The sequence below is a fragment of the Physeter macrocephalus genome, chromosome 11, assembly GCF_002837175.3.
Source record: "Physeter macrocephalus isolate SW-GA chromosome 11, ASM283717v5, whole genome shotgun sequence".
Classification (NCBI taxonomy): domain Eukaryota; kingdom Metazoa; phylum Chordata; class Mammalia; order Artiodactyla; family Physeteridae; genus Physeter; species Physeter macrocephalus.
The window spans coordinates 131,037,478-131,052,697 of record NC_041224.1 but is presented as its reverse complement, the minus strand read 5'-3'; the positions used below and the strand labels follow the sequence as shown (position 1 = coordinate 131,052,697).

The following is a 15,220-nucleotide window of genomic DNA, read 5'->3' as shown; positions in this document are numbered from 1 at the left end:
GGAGAGATAAAAAGAATGAAGGTGATATCAGCCTTCACACAAGCAGTTCTGCTTATATAGGAAACCCCAAGAGCCAATGCTCAAACTTGGCAGACAATAATATCCCATCATATATTTTTTTGGTTTGTTTATTGTTTCTTTCCTTTATTTTTTAGATTATTTCTTAACTTTAAATAACTGTAAAATTGCTTACTTTAAATCAGTTAAATCCCCACCATAACAAATTCTAGTCTCCTACTTCATCTTCAAGTAATTGACTCTTCTAAATAATTATAAATATGCTCTGTTAATAGCCACTTTTAATCAGGAATTCTGTCCTTCAGTGAAATGTTACCAACATTCTACCATATTTTGAAATATCATGGGGAGTAATGTCAGTAAGATGATAGAGTAGGAAGGACCATACCCCCTCTTCCCCTGACAATCACACTGATTTAGCAACAATTCAAAAACAAATTCTTTTCCTGATAAATCAGAAAATAATTGAAAGGCTCCAAACCCTGGGAGAATACAAAACTAGACTCACTGAAGCTGGTAAGGGGATTTGGGACACCTTCTTGCCAGTGACCCTTCCCCTGACACAGTGCCACATAATCAAGGAGGGACCCCTTAGCTCCCAACCTCACCTAGGGGAGGGAGGGATTGGCTCAAATGTTAAGTTACCTAAACATGTCTGAGGGGGCTCTTTGGAGGCCTGGTTTCTGGGTTGCCAGTTTTGGAGTTCTGACAGATCCAGCACATCCTAGCTGCCCAGGGGAAAGGCAGAAGCTTAGGCTGGAAGATGCCATTGATCCTGTCCCCTGGCTCAGCACACAATAAGTGGACAATACAACAGTTGCCTACTTCTCCATGGTGAGGGAAAGAGTAGAGGCCCTCAGAATCTCAGGCTACAATGATTGGTAAGGATCTTCCCCTGTATGAGGCTGGTCCATGAAGACATAGAGTGGCTGAATGGATTAAAGAAATCACTCAAACAAACAAACAAACAAACAAGAGACCCAACTATATGCCCGCTGCAAGAAACTTACCTTAGATTTAAGAACACGCATAGGCTGAAAGTGAAGAGATGGAAAAAGATATCCCTTGCAAATGGTAACCAAAAGAAAGCAGTGGTGGCTATACTTATATCATACAAAATAGACTTTAGAGTTTAAAACTGAAACAGGAGAAAAAGAAGGACATTATGTAAAAATAAATGAGTTAATTCTCCAGGAAGATGTAACAAAAACAGTATGAAGGAAGAAATATACAGCAATAAAATAATAATAGGAGACTTCAATACCCCTTTCAAGAATGAAAAGAACATCCAGACAGAATATCAATAAAGAAACAAAGGTCTTGAATAACACTACAGACCGGTAGACCTATAAGATATATATAGAACATTCCACTCAACAGCAGCAGAATACACAACTCTACTTAAGCACACACATCTCTCTCTAGAACAGATCACAAGTTAGATCACAAAACAAGTTTTAAGAATTTAAGAAAATTGAAATTATACCAGTTATTTTTTCTGACCACAGTGGAATGAAACTTAGAAATCAAAGAAGTCAAAATGGAAAATTCACAAATGCATGGAAATTAAGCAGTACGCTCATAAACAACCATTGGGTTAAAGAAGAAATTAAAAAACTAGAAAATACCTTGAGACACACAAAAACAACAACAAAAAGATATACCAAAACGTATGGTATGCAGCAAAAGCAGTACTAAGAAGAAAGTTCATAGTGATAAACATCTACACTAAAAAAGAAGAAAGATCTCAAATCAACAACATAACATTATATCAGGAACTAGAGAAAAAGAACAAACTAAATGCCAAATTAGCAGAAGGGAGGAAATAAAGATTAGAGCAGAAATAAATAAAAATAAACTAAAAAAAGAAAAAAATGAAATGAGTTGTGGTTTTTTTGAAAAAAAAACATAAACAAAAAAACCCCACAAATTGTCCAACCCTTAGATAGGCTAACACAAAGAGAGAAGACTTAATAAATTAGAAGTAAAAGGAGACTAATACTACAAAAATAAGAGTCATAGAGACTGCTATGAACAATTATGTGCCAACAAACTGAATAACCTAGGTGAAATGGATACATTCCTAGAAACATAAAACCTACTAAATCTAAATTGGGAAGAAATAGATAGTCTGAAAAAACCCATAACTAGTATGGAGATTAAATAAGCTGAGACCTGGATGGTTTCATTGGTGAATTCTATCAAACATTTAAAGAATAATGAACACCAATCCTTCTGAAACTCTTCTGAAGAAATTAAAGAGGAGAGAACACTTCCAAACTTACTTTATGAGGCAAACATTATCCTGATACTGGAGCTAGACAAAACACCACAAGAAAAGAAAACTACAGACCATATCCCTGATGAATACAGATGCAAAAATCTTCAAAAAATATCAGGAACCAGAATCCAACAGCATATTAAAAGGATCATACACCATAACCAAGTGGAACTTATTGCTGGGAGGCAAGAACAGCTAAATATATGACTATCTAGTAATATGATATACTACATTAATAGAATAAAGGATAAGAATCACATGATTATCACAATAAATGTCAAAAAAACCTATTTGACAAAATTCAACACCCTTTCATGATAAAAATGCAACAACCAGGAATAGAAGGCTATTTCCCCAATCTAATAAAGACTATATTTGAAGAACATACAGATAACATCATACTCAACAGAATATAACTGAAAGCTTTTCCTCTAAGACCAGGAAAAAGGCAAGGATGTACACCATCACCACTTCTATTTAAGGTAGTACTGGAAGCCCTCATCAGAGCAATTAGTCAAGATAAAGAAATAAAAGGCATTCAAATTAGAAAGGTAGTAGCAAATTTTTAGATGTCACTGTTTTTAGATGATATGATCTTATATATAGGAAACCCTAAAGACTCCATAAAGACTGCTAGAACTAATAAGTAAATTCAGTGTAGTTTCAGGATAAAATATCAACATACAAAAATCAGTCGCTTTTCTATACACTAAAAATGAACTATACAAAAAGAAATTAGGAAAACAATTTCATTTACAACAGCACCAAATTGAATCAAATACTTAGGAATAAACTTAACTAAGGAGGTGAAAGACTTGAATACTGAAAACTACAAAATATTGGTGAAAGAAATTAACTAGACACAAATGGAAAGATGTCTAATGTTCATGGATTGGAAGACCTGATATTCTTAAGATGTCCATACTATCCAAAGCAATCTACAGATTCAATGCAATCCCTATCAAAATCCCAGTGGTAGTTTTATAGAAATAGAAAATATATTAAAATTTTAAAAAAAGAAGTTACAATAACCAGAATAGTATGGTACTGGCACACAAACAAACTTATAGACCAATAGAACAGAATAAAGAACCCAGAAATAAACCCATGCATCCCATGCATAAAAAGTCAAATGATATTTCACAAAAACACACAATGGGGAAAGGACAATCTTCAGCAAATGGCGCTGGGAAAACTGAATAACCACATGCAAAAAAAAGAAGAAAAAAAAGAAAGAAATTGGACCCTTATCTTACACCTTACACAAAAATCAAATCAAAGTAGGATTAAAGACTTAAAATATAAGGCCTAGAACTTTAACTCTCATAGAAGAAAACATAGGAAAAAAACTTTCATGATATAAGTCTTGGCAAAGATTTGATGGATATGACACCAAAAGCACAGGCAATAAAAATAAAAATAAACAAGTGGAACTACATCAAACTAAAGAGCTTCTGCACAGTGAAGGAAATAAGCAACAAAGCAAAAAGGCAACCCACAGAATGGGAGAAACTATTTGCAAACGACGTATATGTTGAGGGGGTAATATCCAAAATATATAAGGAATTCCTATAACTTAATAGTTAAAAAAAACCCCTGATAACCCAATTTAAAAATAGGCTAAGGACATATATAAATTTTCTGCAAAGAAAACTTAAAAATGGCCTACCTATATTAAAAAAATGCTCAATGTCACTAATAATCATGGAAATGTAAATCACGACCATAATAAGCTGTCACCTCACACCTGTCAGTATGATTATTATCAAAAAGCAAAAGACAAAAGAAAAACAAACTGAAACCAAAGTTAGCAGAAGGAAGGAAATAATAAAGATTAGAACAGAAATAAATGAAATAGAGATCAGGAAAACAATAGAAAAGGTTAAACTGTTTGTTCTCTGAAAAGATAAAATTGAAAAATCATTAGCTAGACTAACCAGGGAGAAAAGAGGGAGGACCCAAATGAACAAAACAATAAATGAAAAAAGAGACAAGTGATACCACAGAAATACAAAGGATCATAAGAGGCTACCCTGAACAACTATATGCCAACAAACTGGACAACCTAGAAAATGGAAAATTTCTTAGAAACATATAAACTACCAAGACTAAATCAGGAATAAGTAGAAAATCTGAATAGACCAATTACTAGAAAAGAGATTGAATCAGTAATCAAAAATTTCCCAACACAGAGAAGCCCAGAATCAAATAGCTTCATTGGTGAATTTTACCAAACATTTAAAGGGGAATGAATGCCAATCTTTCTCAAATATATAAAGAATTCATACAACTTAATAGCAAAAACCCAAATATCCAGGTAAAAATGGCAGGACAGGAATAAAGACGCAGACATAGAGAATGAACTTGAAGACATGGTGGGGGGAGGGAGGGGAAACTGGGACGAAGTGAGAGAGTAGCACTGACATATATACACTACCAAAGGTAAAACTGATAGCTAGTGGGAAGCAGCTGTATAGCACAGGGAGATCAGCTAGGTGCTTTGTGACCACCTAGAAGGGTGGGATAAGGAGGGTGGAAGAGAGGCTCAAGAGGGAGGGGGTATGGGGATATATGTATATGTGTAGCTGATTCACTTTGTTATACAGCAGAAAGTAACACAACATTGTAAAGCAATTATATTCCAATAAAGATGTTAAAAAAAAAATGGACAAAGGACCTGAATAGACATTTTTCCAAAAAAGAGGTATACAAATGACCAATAGGTACTTGAAAGATGTTCAACATCACTAGTCATTAGAGAAATGCAAATAAAAACCAAAACGAGATATCACTTCACACCTGTTACAAAGGCCATAATCAAAAAGACAAAAGATAGCTAATGCTGGTGAGGATGTGGAGAAAAGGAAACCTTTTGCATTGTTGGTGAGATTATAAACTGGTACAGCCACTATGGAGAACAGTATGGAACCTCCTCAAAAAATTAAAAATAGAACTACCATATGACTCAGCATTTCTACTCCTGGGTACGTATCAGAAGAAATGAAAATACTAATTTAAAAACATACAGGCACCCCTATGTTCATTGCAGCATAATTTACATCAGCCAATGTATGGAAGCAATCTATGCCCACCAACAGATGAATGAATAAAGAAGATACACACACACACACACACGAATATTATTTAGCCTTAAAAATGAGGAAATCCTGTCATTTGTGACAATATAAATGGACCTTGAGAGCATTATACTAAGTGAAACAAGTCAGACAGAGAAAGACACATACAGTATGATCTCAGTTATATGTGGAATCTTAAAAAAAGACCAGACTTGTGGTTACCAGAGGATGGGGACGGGAGTGGAAGAAGGTAATCAAAGGTTACAACCTTCCAGTTTTAAAATATATAAGTTCTAGGTATGCAATGTACAACATGATGAGTATAGTTCACTCTGCTGTATGATACATATGAAAGTTGTTAAGAGAGCAAATCTGAAGAGTTCTCATCACAAGGAGACATTTTTTTTCTTTTTATTGTATCTATATGAGAGGATGGATATTAACTAAACTTATAGTTATCCTTTCACAATGTATATAACTCAAATCATTATGATGTACATTTTAAAGTTATACAGTGATGTGCGTAAACTATATGTCAATAAAAGTGGAAAAATCCCCAAAGACAACAAATATTTAAGGATGTGCAGAAATTGGAACCCTGGTACACTCTTGGTGGGAATGCAAAATGGTGTAACCACTATGGAAAACAGTATGGAGGCTTCTCAAGAAATTACAAATAGAACTACCATATGATCCAGCAATCCCACTCTAGGGCATACATCCAGACAAAATTCTAATCCAAAAAGATACATGCACCCCTATGTTCATAGCAGCACTATTTACAATAACCAAGATAAGGAAACAACCTAAATGTCCATCGACAGATGAATGGATAAAGAAGATGTAGTACATATATACAATGGAATACTACTTAGCCATAAAAAAGAATGAAATAATGCCATTTTCAGCAACATGGATGCAACTAGAGATTATCATACTAAGTGAAGTAAGTCAGAAAGAGAAAGACAAATACCATATATCACTTATATGTGGAATCTAATGTATGACACAAACGGACCTGTCTACAAAACAGAAAGGGACTCAGAGAGATAGAGAACAAACTTGTGGTTGCCAAGGGGAGGGGTTTGGGGGAGGGATGGAGTGGGAAGTTGGAATTAGCTGATGTAAGCTATTATATATGGAATGGATAAACAACAAGGTCATAATATATAGCACAGAAAAAGCATTTGACAGCATTCAACATCCTCTCATGATAAAAACTCTCAACAATCTGGGTATAGAGGGAATATACCTCAACATAATTGAAATTGGAATCAGGAACTCAAAGAAATATCTGTACTCACATGTTCATTGCAACGCAGTATACAATAGCCAATACATGGAAACAACCAAATGTCCATTGAAGGATGAATGGATGAAGAAACTGTCACCTATACGGTTGACCAGGGTTGAACTGCACGGGTCTACTTATACAAGAATTTTTTTTTCAATAGATACCTACTGGAGTACTAAATGATTGGTGATTGGTTGAACCCTCAGCTGCAGAACTGCACTGCTGATACAGAAGGCTAACTGTAAAGCTATACTCAGATTTTCAACTGCATACGTGGTCACTGCCCCTAACCCCCTAAGTTGCTCAAGGGTCAACTGTACAAACAATGAAATAATATTCAGCCTTTAAAAAAAAAGGAAATTCTGCAAAATTCAACTGCACGTGTGAAACCTGAAGGCATTATGCTAAGAGAAATAAGCCAATCGCAGAAATACAAATACTGTGTGATTCCACTTTTATGAGGTATCTAAAAGAGTCAAATTTATAGAATCAAAGAATGGGATGGTGGTTGCCAGTGACTGGGGATTGAGGAGAAACAGGGAGTTACTAATCAAGGTGCATGAAGTTTCAGTCAAGCAAGATGAACAAGCTCTAGGGATCTGCTATAAAACATTGTACCTATAGTCTACAATAATATATTGTACATTTAAATATTTTTAAGAGGGTAGATTTCATGTTATATTCTTCCAAAATAAAACAATAATATAGGACAGTCCCTGTTTCTTCTTTTGGTATCCGTAAAGCAAAGATGCATTTCCTTACTTCTTTACCTAAAAAAAGGGAGGAGCACTTGGATCTCTCTTGATACCTGTCAGGAGTCCCTCAAAAGATGGGTAAGATACATTTAAAGGCTGAATGATATACACTATGCAAAGGCCTCAATTCATTCTATACTCCTTGGCTTAAAATGCAAATTTTGTTAATTCTGATTAAGATTGTCCCCAGAATTAAATCATTAATAAGAGGAAAATACAAAAAAAAGAGTTAGAAATAGTTTGCCATCTTTTTTTTTTATTACTCAAAAATATACTTAAATCACTGAAGCTCCAAGAAATCCTAACTTTTTTTTTTTTTTTTTTTTTTTTTTTTAGCGGTACGCGGGCCTCTCACTGTTGTGGCCTCTCCCATTGCGGAGCACAGGCTCCGAACGCGCAGGCTCAGCGGCCATTGCTCACGGGCCTAGCCGCTCTGCGGCATGTGGGATCCTCCCGGACCGGGGCACGAACCCATGTCCCCTGCATTGGCAGGCGGACTCTCAACCACTGCGCCACCAGGGAAGCCCAATCCTAACTTTTTAAATGTATGATCTTATCATAAGAGCAATGGAGAATTAACTTTGCCTGGTTTAACTTCTGATGTTAATAAATGTGTTTTGAGATTTTTGAAGTTTTGCTGGAAGACATTGTCCAATCCCTTGACAACTTTATAGTCTTCCTGTTTGAGACAAATAACATAATATTTTAAAGTTTATGGTTCCCAATAATGACAATGAAGAATATAATTTCATATAGAAAGTATCCATTGTCCACAGTGCCCAAAACATTGTTATACATACAGGGGGCTATTTTTTTTTTTTGGTTTTGTTGATTTCTTTAGTAGTCGCGCCTTTGAATAGCAGATGATCAGAGGGAGACCGCCCCTCTGCCCCCCCCCAAAAAATCAAAGGTTAAACCAGATTTACTATTAGCACTAAAGTATTCTCACATGCTTTTTTACTTTCAAAGATCTAGGACTTGAGTGTGTTACTGACTTTGAAGTCCTAGACAGAAACATAACAGGTAAATTGCATATTTAGAATCACAGAATATCAGATATAGAATTGAACTCAGAAGTCACATAGGTTAAAAATTATATAGATAAACTGGAATCTAGCAAAGGGAGAAGATGGCCTCAGGTCATAGAGTTACATTCTTGACAAAAGGAGGAATAGATTTAAGGACTCCTGACTTCCAGGTCAGTGCCTTCATCTGAATATCACTTGTGTCAAGATTTCCCAAGGTGACCCTCAGTTTCAGTTATTCACTAGAAAGACCTGCACAACTCAGAAATTCAGTTACCATTTATTACAGTGAAAGGATTAGAGATTAAAATCAGCAAAGGAAAAAGGTAAATAGGGCATAGTCCAGAAAAAACCAGCCATAAGCTTCCAGTTGTCCTCCCCCAGTGGAGTCATACAGACAGTGCTTAATTCTCCCAACAATGACATGTGACAACATGCATGAAGTACTGCCAACAAGGGAAGCTCACCTGAGCTGTGGTGTACAGAGATTTTTCACATGAGTGGGAAGGGTTAGTCACGTAGGGATGGAGCCCCAGCATGCCTCATCTGAATTACTCAATCTCTAACCCCTCCAGAGATCAAACTAATACATGCTGGCCCAAGGCCCCCATCATAAAGCACATTGTTAATATAAACTCTCCAGCATGGCGCATGGCTCCACTGTATACAAAGATACTCTCATCATGCAGGATATTCCAAGGGTTGAGATAATCTCCCAGAACCTGATCAAGACCCAATCCTTTCTTTAGAATGTATAAGGTTTGAGCTGCCTAATTCCATTGAGTTAACCCTCTACTGCACAGTTAGCACCCAAACCCTGCTGAGTTAACTCTTTCCTGCATACCTCCTAACATAATTGTTGGTATTAAGAGACAGCATTCACAAGGGTCCAGGAACCCTTGGTTTTGATGGTATGCTTTAGCAGAGATTTAATTTTCTTAAGATTCTCACCCAATCATCTAAAAAGGTTATGAGGCAATTACAGGGAGAAATGGGCTTCTACTCTTAAGAGTTTTGATCCTTGTAGGCCTAAATGGATACTAGTTCTTCGGACTTACTACCTCTGGTATCCAGAGCCTCTTGGCATTAGGTAAGGAAAGATAGAAATGTTAAAGTGATGGCAGGTTGGAAGTAGGACTCAGGAAGGTCATCATCCACAGTTTTTAAACGCAGAAGAGCAGAAGTAGGATCTCTGGAATCTCATCAAGCACAATGTGCTTGCTTTAAATTGTGCCTTTAAAAGTTGTACACTCCAGTCTTCACTTCTTAGGATATTGCCAGTGGTATGCTAGTAAATTTAATAAGCAGCTCTCCACGGGAGAGAAAGCTCTGATTTGAGGTATTTGCTGATTTCTGAGGTGCAAATATTCCCACCATGGCTGATTTCAAGCAACTAACATAGGTCACTGAATGTGGAATTGGAAAGAAATGTGCATAATAGGTTCTTGCACACCCATAGGAATCTCCTCCATCATACCCGTGGATATTATCGAGTAAGTTAGGCATAGCTGTGTCTACGGTTCCGGTGTTTAATTATCCGATGTAGACTAAATATTTCCTATAGCAAGTCTAGCTACTTCTTGACCTGCATTTATGACAAAAAAAATGTATCCTCAACTATCATTAAAGTTCTGATTATATTTTGGACTTTTATTCTCACCTGCACAATAAAATGTGCTTTGGCTCAGATATGTTCCAATTGTTCTTCCTTTAAAATTTATTAACTTTTTATTAATGCTATATTTTAAAAGGACAAGTAGATTTAAAAAATCATAAAAAACATGGGCTTCCCTGGTGGCGCAGCGGTTGCGCGTCCGCCTGCCGATGCAGGGGAACCGGGTTCGCGCCCCGGTCTGGGAGGATCCCGCATGCCGCGGAGTGTCTGGGCCCGGGAGCCATGGCCGCTGAGCCTGCGCGTCCAGAGCCTGTCCTCCGCAACGGGAGAGGCCACAGCAGAGGGAGGCCCGCATACCACAAAAAAAAAAAAAAAAAAAAAAAAAAAAAAAAAATCATAAAAAACAATCCAAGCTGAAATTTGACTTTTGGAATTTGGTTTATCTGTGGGTCATTGTTGTCATCATGTCTAAAAGTAGTTAGAATAAATGTCACAGGCAAAGAAAAAGTTTGCTTCCAAAGACATTAAAGGATGAGAGTAATAGAAATACAATTTTAGAGCAGTATATTCAAAAGACCATTTGTACTATCAAATTAGTTAAGTAAATGCAGCTAGTCTCTGAGGGAATCTTTGTATCCAGTATAGAAATTTAATTCCCTAGAAAAGAAGGTAACTAAACATAAAAGGACAAATGTGAAACCCAGAAAACTATAAAAAAGAAGAGCTATTTGGGACCAAGGCTAGAACTCATTATCTTTTCATTTGCTGATATCTCTAATGAGTTTTCCAATTCTTTAATAAGGGAAGATTGGTGATTAAACAAAGCCTTCACATAATTGCAAACATTATAATCAGTTTTACATCTACCAAATAGTACAATACATTTATAAGTACTATAACTATTATACTCGCTTTTTTTCTTATTTAGTTCCTTTCTTTCTACTTTTCTAATGAAAGAATTCCATCCAGGTGTTAATTTGAAATCACCTAAAGTGAACATAGCAACTGCTGCTTGGGTGCCAATAAAAGACTCTCCAAAACACTATAGGCATACCTCGGAGATATTGCGTGTTCGGTTTCAGGCCACAAGAATAAAGCAACTACTGCAATAAAGCGAGTTACACACATTTTTTAGTTGCCCAGTGTGTGTAAAGGTTATGTTTATACTATACTGTAGTCTCTTAAGTATGCAATAGCATTATGTCTAAAAAAAACAATGTATGCACCTTAGTTAAAAAATACTTTATTGTTAAAAAATGCTAACCATCTGAGCCTTTGACAAGTCCTAACCTTTCTGCTGGTGGAGGGTATTGCATCGATGTTGATGGCTGCTGACTGACCAGGGTGGTGTTAGCTGAAGGTTAGGGTGGCTGCGGCAGTTTCTTAAAATAAGACAACAATGAAGTTTACCTCATCAACGGACTCTTCCTTTCATGAATGATTCCTCTGTAGCATGTGATGCTGTTTGATAGTGTTTTACCCACAGTAGAATTTCTTTAAAAATTAGAGTCAGTTTTCTGAAATCCTGCCACTCCTTTATCAACTAAGTTTATGTAATATTCTAAATCCTTTGTTGTCATTTCAGCAATCTTCACAGCGTTTCAGTAGATTTGATCTCAAGAAAACACTTTCTTTGACCATTCGTAAGAAGCAACTCATCATCTGTTAAAGTTTTATCATGAGATTGCAGCAATTCAGTCACATCTTCAGACCCCACTTCTAATTCTAGTTCTCATGCTATTTCCACCACATCTAGTTACTTCCTCTGCTGAAGTCTTGAACCTCTCCAAGTCATCCATGAGGGTTGGAATCTACTTCTTCCAAATTCCTGTTGATCTTTTGACCTATTTCCATGAATTACAAATGTTTTTAATGGCATATAGAACAGTAAATCTTTTCCAGAAGTCTTCAATTTACTTTGCCCAGATCCATCAGAGGAATGACTGTCTATGGAAGCTATAGCATTACAAAAGTATTTCTTAAATAATAGGACTTGAAAGTCAAAATCACTCCTTGATCCATGGGCTGAAGGAGGATATTGTGTTAGCAGGCATGAAAAAAACATGATTCTCATTGTATCTCCATCAGAACTTTTGGGTGACAAGGTGAATTGTCAATGATTGGTAATACTTTGAAAGGAATCATTTTTTCTGAGCAGTAGGTCTCACAGGGGGCTTAAAATATTCAGTAAACCATGTTGTAGACAGAAGTGCTGTCCTCCAGGCTTTTTTTTTCCATTTACAGAACACAAGCAGAGTAGATTTAGCATAATTCTTAAAGGCCCTAGATTTTTGGAATGGTAAATACTCATTGGTCTCAACTTAAAGTCACCAGCTGCATTAGTTCCTAACAAGAGAGTCAGTAGATCCTTTGAAGATTTGAAGCCAGGCACTAACTTCTCCTCTCTAGCTACAAACGTCCTAGATGACATCTTCTTCCAGTATAAGGCTGTCCTGTCTACACTGAAAACCTATTGTTTAGCATAGCCACCTTCATTAATGATCTTAGCTAGATTTTCTGTATAACTTGTTGCAGCTTCTATTAGCAGCACTTGCTGCTTCACCTTTCATGTTATAGAGACAGCTTCTTTCCTTAAACTTCATGAAACCACCTCTGCTAGCTTCCTACTTTTCTTCTGCAGCTTCCTTATCTCTTTCAGCCTTCACAGAACTGAAGAGAGTTAGGGCCTTGCTCTGGATTAGGCTTAGGTTTAAGGGAATGCTGTGGCTGGTTTGATCTTGTATCCAGATCACTAAAACTTTCTCCTTATCAGCAATAAGACTGTTTTGCTTTCACAATGTTCCTGTGTTCACAGGAGTAGCACTTTTAATTTCCTTCAAGAAGTTTTCATTTGCATTCAAAATTTGGCTGTTTGCTGCAAAAGGCCTAGTTTTTGGTCTGTCTCAACTTTCAACATGTCTTCCTCACTAAGCTTAATCGTTTCTAGCTTTTCATTTAAAGAGAGAGAATTGCATCTCTTCCTTTCACTTGAACACTTAAGGCCACTATAGGCTTATTAATTGGCTTAACTTCAATATTGTTGTGCCTCAGGGAATAGGGAGGCCCAAAGAGAGGGAGGGAGGTGGGGAGAATGGCTGGGTGGTGGAATAGTCAGAACACACACAACACTTACCAATTAAGTTTGACATCCTGGGGGTGGTTCATGGCACACCTTAACAATTACAATAGTAACATCAAAGATCACTGATCATAGATTGCCAAAACAAATATAATAATAATGAAAAAGTTTAAAATATCGTGAGAGTTACCAAAATGTGACACACTTAATATTAAATTGCATATTTAATAGCTCACAAGCAATGAACATTTCTGTAGTTAAGAATAATGGTGGTTAAATGAGACTGAAACTTAATACTTTTTGTGATATGTGATTAAATTTTATTCATGAGACAGGAGAAGATGGCGGAAGAGTAGGACATGGAGATCACCTTCCTCCCCACAGATACATCAGAAATACATCTACACGTGGAACTACTCCTATAGAACACCCACTGAACGCTGGCAGAAGACCTCAGACTCCCAAAAGGCAAGAAACTCCCCACGTACCTGGGTAGGGCAAAAGAAAAAAGAATAAACAGAGACAAAAGAATAGGGACGGGACCTGCACCAGTAGGAGGGAGCTGTGAAGGAGGAAAGGTATCCACACACTAGGAAGCCCCTTTGCGGGCGGAGACTGTGGGTGGAGGAGGGGGGAAGCTTCAGAGCCACGGAGGAGAGCTCAGCAACAGGGATGCGGAGGGCAAAGCGGAGAGATTCCCGCACAGAGGATCAGTGCCGACCAGCACTCACCAGCCCGAGAGGCTTGTCTTCTCACCCGCCGGGAAGGGCGGGGCTGGGAGCTGAGGCTCGGGCTCCGGAGCTTAGATCCCAGGGAGAGGACTGGGGTTGGCTGCGTGAACACAGCCTGAAGGGGTTAGTGCACCACAGCTAGCTGGGAGGGAGGCCTGGAAAAGTTTGGAGCTGCCGAAGAGGCAAGAGACCTTTTCTTCCCTCTTTGCTTCCTGGTGCGCGAGGAGAGGGGATTAAGAGCGGCGCTTAAAGGAGCTCAAGAGACGGGCGCAAGCCGAGGCTATAAGCGTGGACCCCAGAGACGGGCATGAGACACTAAGGCTGCTGCTGCAGCCACCAAGAAGCCTGTGTGCGAGCACAGGTCACTATCCCCACCTCCCCTCCCAGGACCCTGTGCAGCCCGCCACTGCCAGGGTCCCGAGATCCAGGGACAACTTCCCTGGGAGAATGCACAGCGTGCCTCAGGCTGGTGCAACGTCACGCTGGCCTCTGCTACCGCAGGCTTGCCCCGCACTCCGTACCCCTCCCTCCCACCAGCCTGAGTGAGCCAGAGCCCCTGCATCAGCGGCTCCTTTAACCCTGTCCTGTCTGAGCGAAGAACAGACACCCTCAGGCGACCTACATGCAGAGGCGGGGCCAAATCCAAAGCTGAACCCCGGGAGCTGTGTGAACAAAGAAGAGAGAGGGAAATTTCTCCCAGCAGCCTCAGAGGCAGCGGAATAAAGCTCCACAATCAACTTGATGTACCCTGCATCTGTAGAATACCTGAATAGACAACGAATCATCCCAAATTGAGGAGGTGGACTTTGGGAGCAAGATAGATTATTTTTTCCCCTTTTCCTCTTTTTGTGAGTGTGTATGTGCATGCTTCTGTGTGAGATTTTGTCTGTATAGCTTTGCTTTCACCATTTGTCCTTGGGTTCTGTCCGTCCATTTTTTGGTTTTTTTTTTTTACTTAAAAATTTTTTTTCTTAATAATTATTTTTTATTTTAATAACTTTATTTTATTTTAACTTACTTTATTTTATTTTATCCTCTTTCTTTCCTTCTTTCCTTCTTCCTTTCTTCCTTTCTTCTTTTCTTCCTTTCTCCCTTTTATTCTAGGCCATGTGGAGGACAGGCTCTTGGTGCTCCAGCCAGGTGTCAGGGCTGTGCCACTGAGGTGGGAGAGCCAACTTCAGGACACTGGTCCACAAGAGACCTCCCAGCTCCACGTAATATCAAACGGTGAAAATTTCCCAGAGATCTCCATCTCAACACCAACACCCAGCTTCACTCAATGACCAGCAAGCTACAGTGCTGGACACCCTATGCCAAACAACTAGCAAGACAGGAACACAGCCCC

The 15,220-nt window shown here is 38.2% G+C and overlaps 1 long non-coding RNA gene across 2 annotated transcripts in view; it reads left to right on the top strand.

Annotated features, from left to right (window-relative positions):
- LOC102977218 (uncharacterized) overlaps positions 1-13,597 on the top strand; it is a 349,947-nt gene extending 336,350 nt beyond the window's left edge. Inside the window, exon 5 of one of the 2 annotated variants that reach the window (XR_008618769.1) lies at positions 13,480-13,597. This is a non-coding gene — a long non-coding RNA (uncharacterized lncRNA). Of the gene's footprint in view, positions 1-13,475 lie in introns of both variants that reach the window. The other variant, XR_448860.3, reaches the window with a different exon arrangement.
- Positions 13,598-15,220: the final 1,623 nt, after the last annotated feature.